The sequence below is a fragment of the Prinia subflava genome, chromosome 5 (genome assembly GCF_021018805.1).
Source record: "Prinia subflava isolate CZ2003 ecotype Zambia chromosome 5, Cam_Psub_1.2, whole genome shotgun sequence".
Taxonomy (NCBI): domain Eukaryota; kingdom Metazoa; phylum Chordata; class Aves; order Passeriformes; family Cisticolidae; genus Prinia; species Prinia subflava.
The window spans coordinates 1266253-1280558 of NC_086251.1; the positions used below are offsets into that span (position 1 = coordinate 1266253).

At 45.0% G+C, this 14306-nt stretch overlaps 1 protein-coding gene and 2 long non-coding RNA genes across 5 annotated transcripts in view; 1 reads left to right on the forward strand and 2 right to left on the reverse strand.

Annotated features, from left to right (window-relative positions):
* Positions 1-206, reverse strand: part of ANO1 (anoctamin 1) — a 73680-nt gene extending 73474 nt beyond the window's left edge. The window contains exon 1 of one of the 2 annotated variants that reach the window (XM_063397527.1): positions 81-206. The gene's annotated coding sequence lies outside the window, so the exon portion shown is untranslated. The remainder of the gene's footprint in view (positions 1-80) is intronic. The other variant, XM_063397528.1, reaches the window with a different exon arrangement.
* On the forward strand, positions 34-9427 carry LOC134550752 (uncharacterized). Its single transcript, XR_010080414.1, has 3 exons — positions 34-157; positions 5888-6012; positions 7122-9427. It is a non-coding gene; the product is annotated as an uncharacterized LOC134550752 (long non-coding RNA).
* LOC134550753 (uncharacterized) lies at positions 7146-11567 on the reverse strand. Of its 2 annotated transcripts, XR_010080415.1 has the most exons (4): positions 11436-11567; positions 11140-11315; positions 10425-10573; positions 7146-7276 (listed from the first exon to the last, which is right to left on the reverse strand). It is a non-coding gene; the product is annotated as an uncharacterized LOC134550753 (long non-coding RNA). The 2 variants fall into 2 exon arrangements; XR_010080416.1 differs by lacking the exon at positions 11140-11315.
* Between the last annotated feature and the right edge of the window lie 2739 nt (positions 11568-14306).

A 14306-nucleotide genomic window follows, 5' to 3' on the forward strand; every position in this document is an offset into this window, starting at 1 on the left:
CTGCCCGGCCCTCCTCGCCCTCCCCCGGTGACGCCGCGGCTCTCCCCGCCCGGCCGCCCCCGCGCAATCCCCGCGCGTACCTGCGGCGGGCTGACCTTGGGCGGCGGCGCCGGAGCGACGGCGGCAGCTGCGGGCGGGGACAGCGCGGCCGCGGAAGGTCAGCGCGCCCTGCCTCGGAACCCCCCGCGCCGCTTCCCCGTCCTTTCCTCGTTTTTTCTTTTCCGGAAGGTCCCGCACCTTTCCTTCTTGGTTCTTTTTACCCTGGGGGAAAAAAGAAAAGCCACGCTGGGTGTGCTGGCTGAAGCCTTCCCGGGATGGCTTCCCCTCGCCCGAAGTGCAAGCTGGCCGCTCCCCGCGTTTCTCACAGCCCCTGGTGGGAAAGGTGACGAGATTCCCAGCTGGGAGAGCAGCAGGGATAAGGTTCTCCACCGCGCCGGCACAGGGGCAGCCAGGGCAGCCCATATCCCAGGAAAGCTTCTTCTCCCGGGTCTGGTCCAGGAGGGATGCTCTGAATGTCACCACAGACACACCAACCAGCCCCAGCCCTCAAAGAACAATTTTAAAAACTTTTTTTTAGAAATGAGAGGTGTAAAATAGCTGGCACTTGCTTTTTACACCTCTCTGCGTGGCTCCAGTATTTGTACGGGGGTTTGAATAGGATTCCAGGCTATTTTCCCCTTCCAGTGCCCCACAGGCATTCCCTGGTCTTCTCCAAACTTAGAGCCCGAGCCAGCAGAAACCCACCCAGGCAAACCTGACACAGATTTATCTGTACCACCCTCTGACTTTCTTTCTCTCTCTCTTTTTTTTCTTATTGTAATCTCAGACAAGCACTTACCTCTCCAAAATGCAAACCCAGGAGTGTGCAAGGGCTCTGCCAGAAGGAAAGAGGCTCAGCAGGCTCCCCAGCTTCTGGCAGGCAGCCCCCAAGTGTCCCACGTTTGCAAGCTCCTCTCACTGCCTGCTCCTGCTGTAGCCAGGGCCTTCCCTGTCCCCTTGGAAGGCTGCAGGGACAGTGCTGAGTGGCATCTTGCTGGTGGCACTCACCCCCAGGCTACAGATCCCATGGTTCTAATTCCACTGTGAATTCCCCCTGGCTACTGAAAATGTAGTGGGTTATGGCTTAGGTATCCCTGTGGGGCTGATTTTTGGAAAACTGTAAAAGCATCTTTCCTGGGTTGGTTGGGGGGTTTGACAGCAGAGGCAGAAAACACAGTAAATACATAAAAAAGAGAATTTATGCACGTGGACTTGCCCTTCATGGAATATAAGCCCCAGAGGCCCTGAGTCAGGATGGTTTCAGGCCACATTTCCTATCCTTTTTGCCCCATTTTAACTTTTGAGCTGGTTTGGGGACAGTTTGGACAGGATTATTTTTAAAGTGCACATCAGTGGGTTAATTTTAGCAGGGGAAGGGGCGAGTGGATTTTATTGCACTGAAGCCTCACTCACCATCTCCCTTAACCCCCAGATCAAAGGCACTTGGGAACGTGCTGCTTTCCCTTCGCCTGTAATTCATTTATTTTGGACAAAGATCTGCGACAGACCCAAGTGTGGGCACAGGACCAACACATATATTTGTTTTACAAATGTGAGACACCAAGAGAGATCTGGGAATCGTGCTGGATTCCAGTATCCCATCTCATCCTGACCACAGCATCTGCCGGATAGAACTGGGGTGGGAATTCAGCCTGGGTATGTGCACGGGGCCTTCATCATTGAAGTGCCACCTCCCTACTGAAAGCCCAGCCAGAGGCAGATCAGCTGATTGGGGACATCATTTTGTAGCAGTTTTAGGGAGTCTTAGTCTGACAAGTCGGGTTTTGAGAATTAGGTGTGTATTCCTGCTTCACATGTGAAAAAAAAATAAAATAAAGCTGACATTACTGCCTCATTTGAGGTGTTTAAGTCTTAATGAGCAACAATTTATCTTAGTGTCCTGAAAATTAAAATACATGAATGGCCTGGTATTGTTTTGGAAGGTCCTAGGCTGACATGGCCCAGATTTAAGTGGAAATGGAAAAATCTCAGCATGGTGTGGAACCTGTGCTCCACCCAGTCATGCTGAGAGGCAGGACAAGAAATTCCCATCCCACACCCTTGGATGAGCTCTGGCAGATCCTTCTGTGGAGAAGCCACTGTTGGAAACTGCTGTAAGGATGACAGGGACACTGGACAGAGCCTGCCTGACCTCCATCCCCCTGCACTGCCTCCCCACACTGTTCCTTTAACCTGCCAATATTCCCTCCTCTGTGTGGGCACACGGGCTGTGGGATTGGGCTGACAGGGGCTGCACCACTCACCCGAGGTGACAGAGCTGCTCCGTGGCACTGCTCAGGCTCCAGCAGGCGCAGAGGAAACAGGATTTGTCTTCTCAAGAGCCCCACGAGCCAAAACAGGCTGCTGGGATGACAGGAAGCAGAGACTGCAGCTCCAGTTTTCTTCCTCAGCCTGTGATAAACCATCTCAACACACGCCTGGGGATGGAGAACCCGCTGTCTGTGCAATAAAACAAAAATGCTCTGCCAGCAGCGAGGAAGGCGACAGCGGGGCTTGGCACCCACACCTACAGTGAGTGCTCTGGCTGGAAGTATTTAGTCTGTGAAATGAATTGTGTGCCTTCAGAACAATAATGCAGCTCTGGGCCGCTGTGTTTTGGAGCAGAGTAGGGGCTCTGTGTGCTCTGAGGAAATGCCTGCGTGTGGCAGCAGCCCCAGTGCCCCAAATGACAAACACCCACCCCCCCTCTGCCTGGGAGCTGCTTCTGGGCCATTTTTCTGAAGTCTCTGACACTTTTGAGGGGCGCTCAGTGGAGGCAGGGATCCAGTGCAGCCCTGCTCTCAGCTGGGACAGCCGGAGATAAGAGCCCAAATCCCTGGCAGGCACCCGGGGCAGCGTGAACACAATCACATGATGGTGGAACCAGCCCTGGCCCTGGCTGTGACAGCAGCACAGCCCCTGCCCCTCACCTCACCACGCACAGCGCACTCGTGGCCTCACAGGCAAAAATAAAAAAGGATCTATTGCACAGAATCGGGTCCCAGAGAGCCCTAAAACCACGGGCAATGCAGGAAAGATAAACAGGGAGTGATAAATCACAATATAAAAGCTAAGGCATGCCCAGAGGAACTGGCAGGTGGCAAGATTAAATAAATAGGATGAGTGTTTTCCACATGTAATGCACTGGAACCCTTATTAAGCAAATTACTATATACTAGTAGATAGAACAAAACTATATACAGAATACAGAACATTGTTACATTGTCATGAGATGCAAGTAAAGCAAAAAGCTTTTTTTTTTTTAAGGGATGACCAATATTTATGAAAAAACAGCTCCAGTGGTGTCTACTGTACAAAAGAGTCTGGCTGTAATTTTCATCTTATTAAGCTCTCAAAGCTCTGATGGCTGCTGAGGCATTTGTGGGGATGTTCTGTTTCTAATCTCCTTTCCTTGCTGCTTACCCCTGACAGACAGTGGGACCTGGGTGAGGTGGACCTCAGCCTGTGGCAGGTACTTTGGGCTCTTTAGCACTTAGGATTTATGTAGAGCTGATGTGCCTAAAGCACAGAGGATTTTATTTGTCTTGAACTCATTTAGGTCTGTTACTTCTGTGAGCAGTCTCTTCTTATTTTCTTAATCTTCTTTTTAATTGGTTTGTTATTTAATATTTTGCAAAGCTCAGCGAGAAAAATGTTACTGAAAACGAATAGCAATGTCCAGGAGGAGCAGGACTATTCCCTTTCTTAGGTCCTCACCAAATGCTTTCAGGAATCTGGGAAACACCCCGGCTTTTCCCATCAATGCTGCCGAAGTTTCCGAGTGTCGTTTTACAGGAGCAGTGGCAGGCACCTCCCACTTTTTCCCGGTGCAGTTTGCAGCCGAGAGGAGCACACCCGAGAAGCCCGGCACCTTGGGGATGAATTTAGGAGATGCTGTCAGCTCCGCTCCGGGAGAAGCCCCGGCTCAGCCCGTGTGAGTCACGGCTGGTCCCGCTGAGCAAGGAAACTTTGACAGCCGTGGCACAGCTGCGGAGGGACAGCCAGGGAAAAGGAGCCCACTCCCAATTTTTTTCAGCCCTCTGCTGTTGGATGCAGTCTCCCTGTCTGTCCCAAAGCTGATTGAACCGGGGCCAAACTCCTGCTGCTGTGAGTTTCCTCTCGGTGAGATCGCCGTCATCCAGCTCCTGTGGGATTCTGCTGCTGTGCTTAAAATTGTCCATGCATTTAGGAAAGTTTTCCCTAATCCCAAGCACTTCTTGCTGTGGGGTGAGACAACTGGTCCATGGCCGTTTCCATCAGGCACAGCAGCGTGTGTTCCCTGCTTCTTGATCTCTGTGACTAACAGCAGCACAAGCTGATTGCCTTCCTGAACTGAAACTTCAGGTAACCATGAGAGGAAAAATCAGAATGGTTCTTAAATGGTTTTGTTTTTCTTCTTGCTGTTGTTGTAGTGCAATCCAAAGCAAAAATCAGCCCACGGCATTTCCATCTTCCAGCATGCCACAACCTGCACCTGTGTCTTTAGTCTTCAGCAATGAAGGTTCAAAAAAAAAAAAAAAAATGCAAAATCACTTAGCATAAGTTACCTGTAGAGCTTTAGTCACTTGAATCACAGAGGAAGAAAGGGTGAAGCACTTGCTTGTGACTCCACTTGCCACTCTGCATTTATGGGAGGCAGCGTCTCTCTCAACACACATTTAGTCCAGGTGTTTACTGCAACTTCATCTTGAACCTGCAATGGTTTCACTGTCTGTAATTCAGGCTGCAAAGCCTTTTGTTGTGAAATACAAAGAGGCACCAACAGTGAGTCAGGTTAATGCTTTAAGTGGCTTGGGTACTGGGAGGCTGCAGCCCCATGTGCTAGAGTCCTTCTACAGCAGGTTTAACATCCTGCACGCACTGGCAGCCCACTGAGAGACAAGGTTTTAACTCTTCACTAACTGTGATGGGAGTTCTGCCATCAGCAGAGATGGTTTTCACATATGCCAGGACCTAAATATTTCATGTCCTCCTTCCTTATCAGCAGAGATCCACTAAAACAGCTCAAGATTTGTTATCTGCTGGAGATTAGAGACCCTGTAAAGCTCAGAGTTTTGACAGCACTTGCCAAAGGAGCTGCTGGTTCTTCCAGCCCATCCGTGAGGGCATCTGCTCACAGGATAACAGAGATCACAGCCAGAGATCCAGTCCATGGGGTTTTGCTCCTTGTCCATCCCCTCTCCTAAGCAGCCAGGAGCCCAGACTGATCTGCCTTCCGTGAAAACGCTTCACAAAAAGGAACAAATTTACACTTCTGTAAATGAGTGCAGACCTGAGGCCACAACAGCACCAGACTGTGGTATAACAGCAAAGAACCTGTTGCTCTAAGATTTGGATAATATTTCACTCATATAACTGCTTTTTCTGATCTGAATTCTGGCAGTGCAGCTCTCAGTGGTCTACATACAGCAATTACCTACAAATATTGGAAGGCCTTTCCATGAGACATTACTGATAAAGTTATACATAAGACTCTCACTGAAATGTAGTTTTAAATTCTGTGCTTTCATATATTCAATTGCAACTGGTGGCCACAGCTTATTGTGTGTTTCATTGTTTGGGTTTTTTTAAAATATCCACGGTTTATCTCCAAGGTGTTTGTGGTCTAAACGCATGAATCATGAACCGAGTCGGGATCTCTGTGAAGACTCTCTGGAAACAAGAGCACAATGATCTGAGAATCCGGTCCAGGGCTGACTCAGAGGCAGGTTCAGAGACATTCACCAATATTTTCCATAACACAGACACCTATGGGAACAGAGTGAGAAAATGCATGGGAAACTGAGAGTGGTGGTTAAAGGAGCAGCTGCGTTCACTTTTTCAGCCTCAGAGATGTTTGTTTCTGCAGGACAGGTATTGAAAGGAGCGAACAAAGTTGAAGAAGGATCTTTCAATAGGCAGTCACCCCCCTGAGACACATCTTGGCAAGAGAGAGCATCACCTGCAGTAGCTGAGTCCTGGTGAGCTAATCAGGTATGGCTGTGTCCTCACATGCACGTGTTTGAATATCAGATGGATCCAGGAAAGAATATAGACCTTTTTATATTGTGCTTTGAATCCATATAAATAAAATAATGCAGCAGTGATTGTTTCCTGGTGAGGCTGAGCAGAGCATACCTTCCTGCATAATATCTGTAAATAAAAGTAGCCTGTCTATATCCAGATGGGAACCAGGATTAACAAAGCCAGGCCATTTGTTACTGTACACAAATGTGCCATAAAAATGCACCACTCACAGCAAACACTGGTGTTTGAAAAGCCAGCAGCCAGCACTGGGTCCTGTGTGATCCCAACAGCTCCAGGAAAAATCAGGGTGGGAAGGCAGGCAAAGCCAGAGGGGATGACAAAACCGAGGTGACGCAAAAGCCCAGAGCTGTGGGCTAGGTTTAGTGATAAGAGGAGAGGGTTTGGCAAGAAGGGATAAAAAAATGTGATAAAAAAACAGTTTGTAAAGTCCTTGTGTCATATTCAGTGTGATTAATCCAAAGTCAAACCCCTCTAGTGAGCTGTTGCCTCATGTCAGGATAGCCGTGACATCCAGGCCATTCTTTCGGCTCTAACGCCACCATCTCCATAGAATCTTAATAAATCTTCCAAATTAATCTTTAATCCACTTCTTTAAGTGAAGCAAATTCATTTCACTTCGGAGTGAATCTGTCTTGGGGGAATTTTTTGGCAGCTCCCCTCCAGACTGTCAGGTGTGTCTGCAAGGAAAGAAGAAAGGGTGTTCCGCTGCTATTTTTGTCAGGACGAAGGAGTTTTCTTTTTCAGAGGTGAGCTGGCATCACAGCGGCCTCTTGCTGGCCACAGATGAAAACTGAATTTGAGCGGGTTCAGGAAGTTCTGTGTGCATCGTTTATGTAGGTCAAGGTGGGAAACAGAGACACGTTCACACGAATTTCTGGTGATGCTGGTGATTTCTTCCCAAGTGCAGCTCTTGAATGCTCCCTTTCAAAACATGGGGTTTTCAACATGTGTACTATTTCTTTGGCCTATTTTATCAGCTATTCCAATGACAAAAACCAAGTTCTTATATATATAATTTATATATATAAATAAATAAATTTCTTTTCTCTTACCAGCAGGTTGATTCCTGTGGGAAGATGCCAGCACACACCCTGAGGATGAGGATATCAGCAGCTGTGAGGTGAGGGACTTGGCACAAGGTCTGGAAGGGACCAGTGACACAGGAGAAGAATTTCCAGTGGCTCATTGTCTCCTTCTTCCCGTGTACAACCTGCACACCCAACAACTCACACACCTCAGGATATTTTTACCTGAAAACAAGTCCTCAGATACCTTTCACCATGAGATCATCAGAAATATAATTTAGTTATTGATTCTGGACAATAAACCTGAACAGAATAAAGAGAAGTAATCTCAGTGTTCTTTCTGAATATTTAAAAATACTTTTTAAAGTGTACTTAGTATAAACCTATAAGTAACTTTAATTTATCAGTGGCTTTGTGAACATCCGGATATACGTAAAAACAATCCTGAAAAATTACAAGATAAAACTGTTTTCAGTTCTGAAGAAATGCTTTTAAAGTATTTTTTTTCCCCTATGCCCTACTTCTCACACCTTTCTCAGGCAGAGTTATTCAGGTTCTTCCCCATGAATCTTGCATCTTAAAAGACAGAGATGCAATTGATCTTTATCACGTTCTTTTAAACACGAGGGGGCACCAGAAAGCCAGAGCAGCAAGATAAAAACGGTTCCCGTACAATAAATCAGACAAAAAACCTGTTACAACTCTTGATAGCCTTGTCAAGTGAGACAGATTTTGAAGGAAAAAAAAAAAAAAGGAAAGCAATGCAATGTTTTATCAGTCCTTCATCTGAAAGGACTGGGAAAGTAATCCCTGCCACATGCATCTTCTGCTGCCTCATTTCTTTTACTAGTGAGAATCTGGATTATTTCCCACTACAGATGGTTCTTGAGGACGGTGGAATCCTGTGTCCATGGTTTTATAAAGGAGGAAGCCATTCTTGAAGCTAAAAGATGCCAAAACCCCCCTAAAATGCTAAGTTGAGACAAAGGACTGTTAGATTTTTAAATCCTTTTTCACAAGACCCAGGGTCAGGCACCGCCATTCATCCTCCTGCTGCTCCTCATGGAAGGGAGCAGAATCCAAAGGAATGCCAGGTTTAGTGCAATCCATGAAAGCAAGGCTCCTCTGGGGCTTCAGGGAATGGCTTTGGCAGAGTGTTTTTCTTTCTGACTTTTCCTCACTTTTCCTTTTTTTTTTTCTCCTCTTTGACTTCAGATATTGAAGGTTTCCTCCCCAGGAGTCTCCTGCTTTCTTAGGTGCACTCCTGTTCTTCCTGGATTTTTTTAATGTCCTTCTAACTCTCAAGACAATTATCCATCCAGCCCTTCCCTCTTCCCAGCCTAAACAAACATTGGTAGAACGAGTTTTCAAAGGAATGAACACTGTCCAGGTCAACATGAGTTCCCAAGGGAGACATCCCTAACTGAGAGCTTGATTAGGTGGATTCCACAAATCAGCAGATAGAAATCACAAAGAGGAAATAAGTTGGTTTTTGTTTGTTTGTTTTTTTTTTTTTTTTTTGCAAGTGTTAACCTCTTTTAACTCATTTAAAATCCCAGGTGAGCCCTGCATGGGGTTAAAATGTCTTCTCTATGTAGTCAGACCATACAGAGGTCAATTATTCCATCCATGAGATGATGGTCCAGCTATGAAGGTTTTGAGCTCCTGTGTTTCTCCTTGGGAAAATGGTTCTACAGTGACACAGATCTCATAGTTAAGATATTCCTGATAGCTGACTGTGTTTGGACCTGCACTGGGCTGCCTTTCCCATTCTCTGTTTTCATCTAGCTCATGAACTCCCTGTCCACTGCTGTGTTTGTTACCTGCTTAAGATAGGTACAACTGTTTATGAGTGGTTTCCAAAAAGAGAAAACTCTTTGGGCTTTGTAAATATATATATATATTTACAAACATATCTATATATGTTGAAGAGGTGATTGTTCTTTAAATTCACCACAAACTCAGAAGGATCCCTTGACTCAAAAATGGATTTTTGGATAAAACACCAGAGAAGGGAGTAATGAGATGTGAATCCTTGTCACACCATTACCTTTCTGGAGTCACTGAACTTGACTGTGCTTTCTTCTCAGTGTAAATGTTTACCTTGCTGTGCATTGCTGACACAATCACTGAAGCTAAGGGGAAAGGCCTCATCACTTCTGCAAACTTGAGACCAAAGCCTGCCTTGTCCAACCTTGACATCAGGGCTTCCACTGCACTCACCAGCCCAAGAAATCAGGGCAGTCTCTGGCTAAATGAAGTTTGTAAGTGTGTGAGGGGCTTTTTATTCAGTCACTTCAATGGGTGTTGGGATGGAGCAGAGTTGAGCTAGTTTAGGAGTGCCCAACTGTTGCCTAATCCAAATTTTTCTCTCTTTTTGCTTAATTCCAAAATTACTAGAGGTTCTGCTTGCATTATGCCCCAGTTCCCTAAGCATTTCTGTGCATGTGTGTGTGTTGGTTGCAGCATTAATTCCTGCACATTCCAGAACTGGAGTTTTGCTTGTGCTGAGCTGCACAACCTCTCTTTGAGCAGAGCTGCTCCTGCCTGACACTGCTGGGACATTCCACAATCAGCTCCCTCACTAAAACTCAGCATCACCGCCTGATGCATTTGTTCAGGTCTTCAGTGTGCTTTGCTGACTTTTTGGGGGTCACTATTCCTGCAACTGTGTTTGGCTTCTCTTTTTCCCCTCACAGAAATACATTTTCTTCTTTTTGCCTTCCTTTCATTTGTCACCTTTTGTGGAAAATGGATTTGTAGAGAATTCTTAAAGCTTGATAGGAGGTTTACATAGTATGTATTTGTACGTAAACTTTGAAATAAGAAATGCTGATTTAGAAATGTTATGGAATAGGATAGATATTGTTGAGAGAAAAATAGGACTAGAAACAAGTTTTAAAGGATGGTTTTGTAAATAAGATTAGATACTGTGGAAAAATAGAACTATGAAATGGTTGTAGGACTTGAGGGAGTAATTTTACCTCTAAGTTTTCCCATCTCTGGGTCAGAAAAAGGTATAATCCAACAACCTTTCCCTCTTTGAGCTCAGATATTTGCCCAGTAGTACTGAGATGCCTTTGCTAGGTGCCTTACACTAACCATGGCTGCAGCATCCCTCCCTCAGTGTTTCCAAAGCAGGCACAGCACCAGGGAAGCTCTCCAGGGACACCAGAGCAGCCTCTGTCATCGCCAAAGCTGTGCTGGGGTTTTTAACCTTCACACCAAACATTTCTTATCCACCCACCAGAATTAATATATCCCCCTCAGACAAATGAATCAGCTCTCTGGGGATTTGGGATCTTTGATTTAAGGAAACGAGGCAGTCCATACCTGATAATGAGATCACACAGCAATGATGGCTCCACATGAACAACTTTTGGTGCCAGCTCTGGCTCAATCCATCCCTCCTCCTGCTGGGCCTTTTATTGCTGCACTCACTCCTTCCTCTGAGCCTTTGAGGAACAACCCAGGCAGCTCACCTGAATCAGGAAAAACAGAAAAAGAAGATTTGGAGTTTTGTTCAGTTGAACCAGTTCATCAAACAATCTCTTAATGACAACAACATGTGTTAGTGATGGCCCAGAGCAGGAGGCAGCTCGGAAGAAAGGAAGGAGTTACTGAGAAAATCATCAATTCAGAGTTACTTATAAATTCATAAATTAAGTTACTTATAAAATCATAAAATCAAAAAATCAGGCACTGCAGCCTGAACTGTAATGAGTCAGGAAAGTTAAAACATGGCCCCCTTTGTGAATACTGAAACTTCTAACATCATGAATGTCAGCTCTGAGAAAATTTCCTTTCAGGCAGCAATGAAAACTTCCTGAACTTTATTTCATTCACTCTGTCAAATACAGCATGTAGTGTTTCAATCAACCTGAAATATATTGTTCTTTCCAAAGCACAGAACTTTCCTGCAGACAGGAAATTCTCTTACTAACCAACCAACTAGAAATAAAGTCAAATGATGAATACAACCTGGCTTTCTTGCTGTTACATTTAAATTTCCACCCAAGACAATCAAAAAAATAGGAAGGAATTTTACCTTAGCCTTTCCAAACTGCAAAACTAAAGCTTTCGAGCCATGGTGTTGTTTCTTTTCTGTGCTGTGCGGGTGTGCTGCAGATTCCCCCTTCATTTTGCAATACTCAGTTTATATTGAGGTGGAAAAAGAACATTGATCTGCAAAGCTGAATTTCATCCATCAACTCTGGAGCTGTCCTTTAAAAAGAATTAGTGTTTCATGAATGCATTTGACACATGCACAACCCAGAAGCAGCTAGGAACCTTGGACATACAAGATAATAAAATCCACCAGGGAATCAGAAAAGTGTAGCTAACCTGAGTGGAGAAGAGCACAGAGCTGATGAGGCTGGTGCCCATTCTTGCATTCAACCTTTCTCCTCACTTCCACTTGGCACCAGCACACAGACGACCATTTCCAGTGACACAGGAAAGAGCTCCTCCTCCTCAAGTGGCTCTGCTTCCGTGGCACACGGTGCTGGAAACAAAACAAAACACAAAACAAAACACACTCATTGCCTTGGAAGAGCCCGGCTGTGAAAAAAGGGAGGTGCCAGCAGTGGTTACAGCACTCTGGGAGTGCGTGGTTGTGCTGATTTTGAACATGAAACACTCAGCTGATGGGAAAAACCTCATCTGGCAGAGCTGTACCAGCAATACCCTGAGCCTTGTAAAGCTGGAAAAATTGTAATAGCTCTCTTGATTTTTGTCAGGGCAGAGGAAGACATCCCTTCCTCCTAGCTGCACACCATTGCCCTTGATGCCTTGGGAGGGCTGACCTGGAACAGAGACTAGATACAGCCAGAGAATAAAGCAGGGATTTATGGAAAGGCCTTTAAGGTACACCTTGGGCAGGACAAGAGCCTGGCCAGAGCTACACCCAGGGTGGACCCAAAATGGTCACAGAAACGGACAACCAGTCACGAGGTCTCACACATTTATAAGTTCAGGGCCATTTGCATATTGGGGTTTAATTGTCCAATTCCAGCTCCAGTTCCATTCTTCTTGTTCCTCCCTCCTTGTTTGTGCTTTGGGCTGAGAGCTGTCCTTGGTGTGCAGCAGGAAAAGGATTTGTTTTGTGTCCCTGCTGTGTGCAGAGCTCAGCAGCACTGACTGTGAGCTCAGAGCTGCACTCTGGGCAGCACAGGGGCTGGAATACAGCAAAGATCAAACTCAAGGCATCACCCTCGTTTCTGGGGAGTGAGAACCCACTGATTTAAAGCTTTGGTTCAAATCAGAACACAGACTAGAAGCAGAGAATAAAATCCTGGGGATGTACTTCAGCCGCTGTGGCCTGGGTGTGGTGCCAAGAAAGTCTCCAGCAGGATAAAGGGACAATCAGCACCAGGTAGGAATGGCACCACCAGCACCAGGAGAGTCCAGAGGAGCTCTGTTCAGCAGCTACTGGGCTTGCAGGGTGATAAAAACCTAGGAAAGAGAGATGTGTGAGGAGGATTGTGTGGTTTGGATCTGTCTCCTTCCTCTGGGGTGAAAGCAAAAGCAAAAGAAAACCTGGCTAAGTCAAGGGTTTTAATAATAAGAGGGGATAGTAACAAATAATTTAAAAACTTGAGGATGCTGTGAGACAAGCTAATGTTTAAGTTTTGGTAAGAGGCTAAAGCAGCAGTTTAGGAGTTGCCTAGTGTAGGGTTTAAGTATTTACATGTATTTTATTAACATTCATTTTATAATTGCCACCATGTCATTGTGCCAGACGTGTGTTTATAAATACCACCAGACTCACTGTAGCACCAGCTTCACTTGTGTGATAAATATTGGCATGTTTGTCTTAGAAAATGATCTCTTTTGCTTTGGAGTCTTTAATTAGTTCCGCTTTCTGTCATTCCCTGGAATTGATTTTTGCATGTTTACTCTTTGGGAACTGTGTGTACAATCCTTGCATAGCTGCTAGAACTTGGGTGATATGTTGTTCATCTCTGGAGCTTTGTTAAAGTGTTTTGAAAAGTGAAAAACTGAGGTTTCTATAAATCTGCCAGAGAGTTGTAGCCAGTTTTGTTATTTTTTTCTTTTTTTTTTTTTTTGAAGTTGAAGAAACTTGGGAATGGGCAGGAAAAGTTTAAAAGTGTTTTCTTTAACAGCTTGAAACGTCGTTTTTCCACGTTGCTATTATAAACAGTGAAATGCCCTGTTCCCTTATTTGGTTAAAAAAGCAGACAAGCTATATGCACTGGGTATTCTGCCTTTAGGACCTTTTTTAACAACAATTATTAATGACAGTGCATGCTGGTTGGCATCCCAGATTGGTGCTACTGAGCTGAGAAGCCAAATATTGAAAGTTTCTGTTTGAAGGTTCAGTTCGTAACCCCTCTGTTTGGATTAGGAGCAGAATGTTTGTGTGAATTTTTTTTTGTGAAAAAGTTGAGCTTCCAATGTTTAATGGAAGTGGTATTATAACACAGGCCATGTCTCCAAAATCCTCTCAGAGTGAACAGCAAAACAGTTTTAAACGCAAACATATGTTTCATAAACTTTGGTTTACTTACCTTTTTTTTTAATTAATAAGGAGATGACTTTTACAGCTGAGGAGTGAATTTTACAGAGTCAAAATGAGGCAGCATTATGTTCAACAAGCATTCCATCCTGAGGGTTTTTTTTTAAGATTCACAACAAAGATTTCTACTTACCCCAGATTAAGCAATATTCAGTGACTGGAAGTCTTGTCTGTGTCAGAATTCTCACATTGCTCTGCATCCCATCTTCCAGGTTGGCTATCTGTTGCAATCTCAGCCTAAACTTAGCATTTAAAAGCTTTCAGACATGAATCACCACCTCACTCTCCCACTTAATTAATAAATTAATAATTAATAGGTGCCCTATTAATGGCATTTATTCAGGAGGATGAGGTTGACCTCACACCACACCTGCCACTGCTTGCCAACCAGTTGGGTGGCAACTCTGCTTCCAAGAGGTGCTAAATTGTCAAAAAGCAGGAATGTCTTTGGATGAGCTTGTCCTAAATGTTTTAAATGTAAAAGTGGAGCACAGAAAAAAGAATTGTGGAAGGTGGAGGAGAGGTGATTTGCCCAAACAGGCTCTGCTCATCCAAGTTCCATGCAGAGCAGAGCTTGCTGTGCTGAGAGCAGAGGTGCTGTAACAATGCACCAGGATTTTTACAGCACAAAATGAGCCTGGGGTGGGGTAAATGTGTGATTTTACCTGTGTAAATTC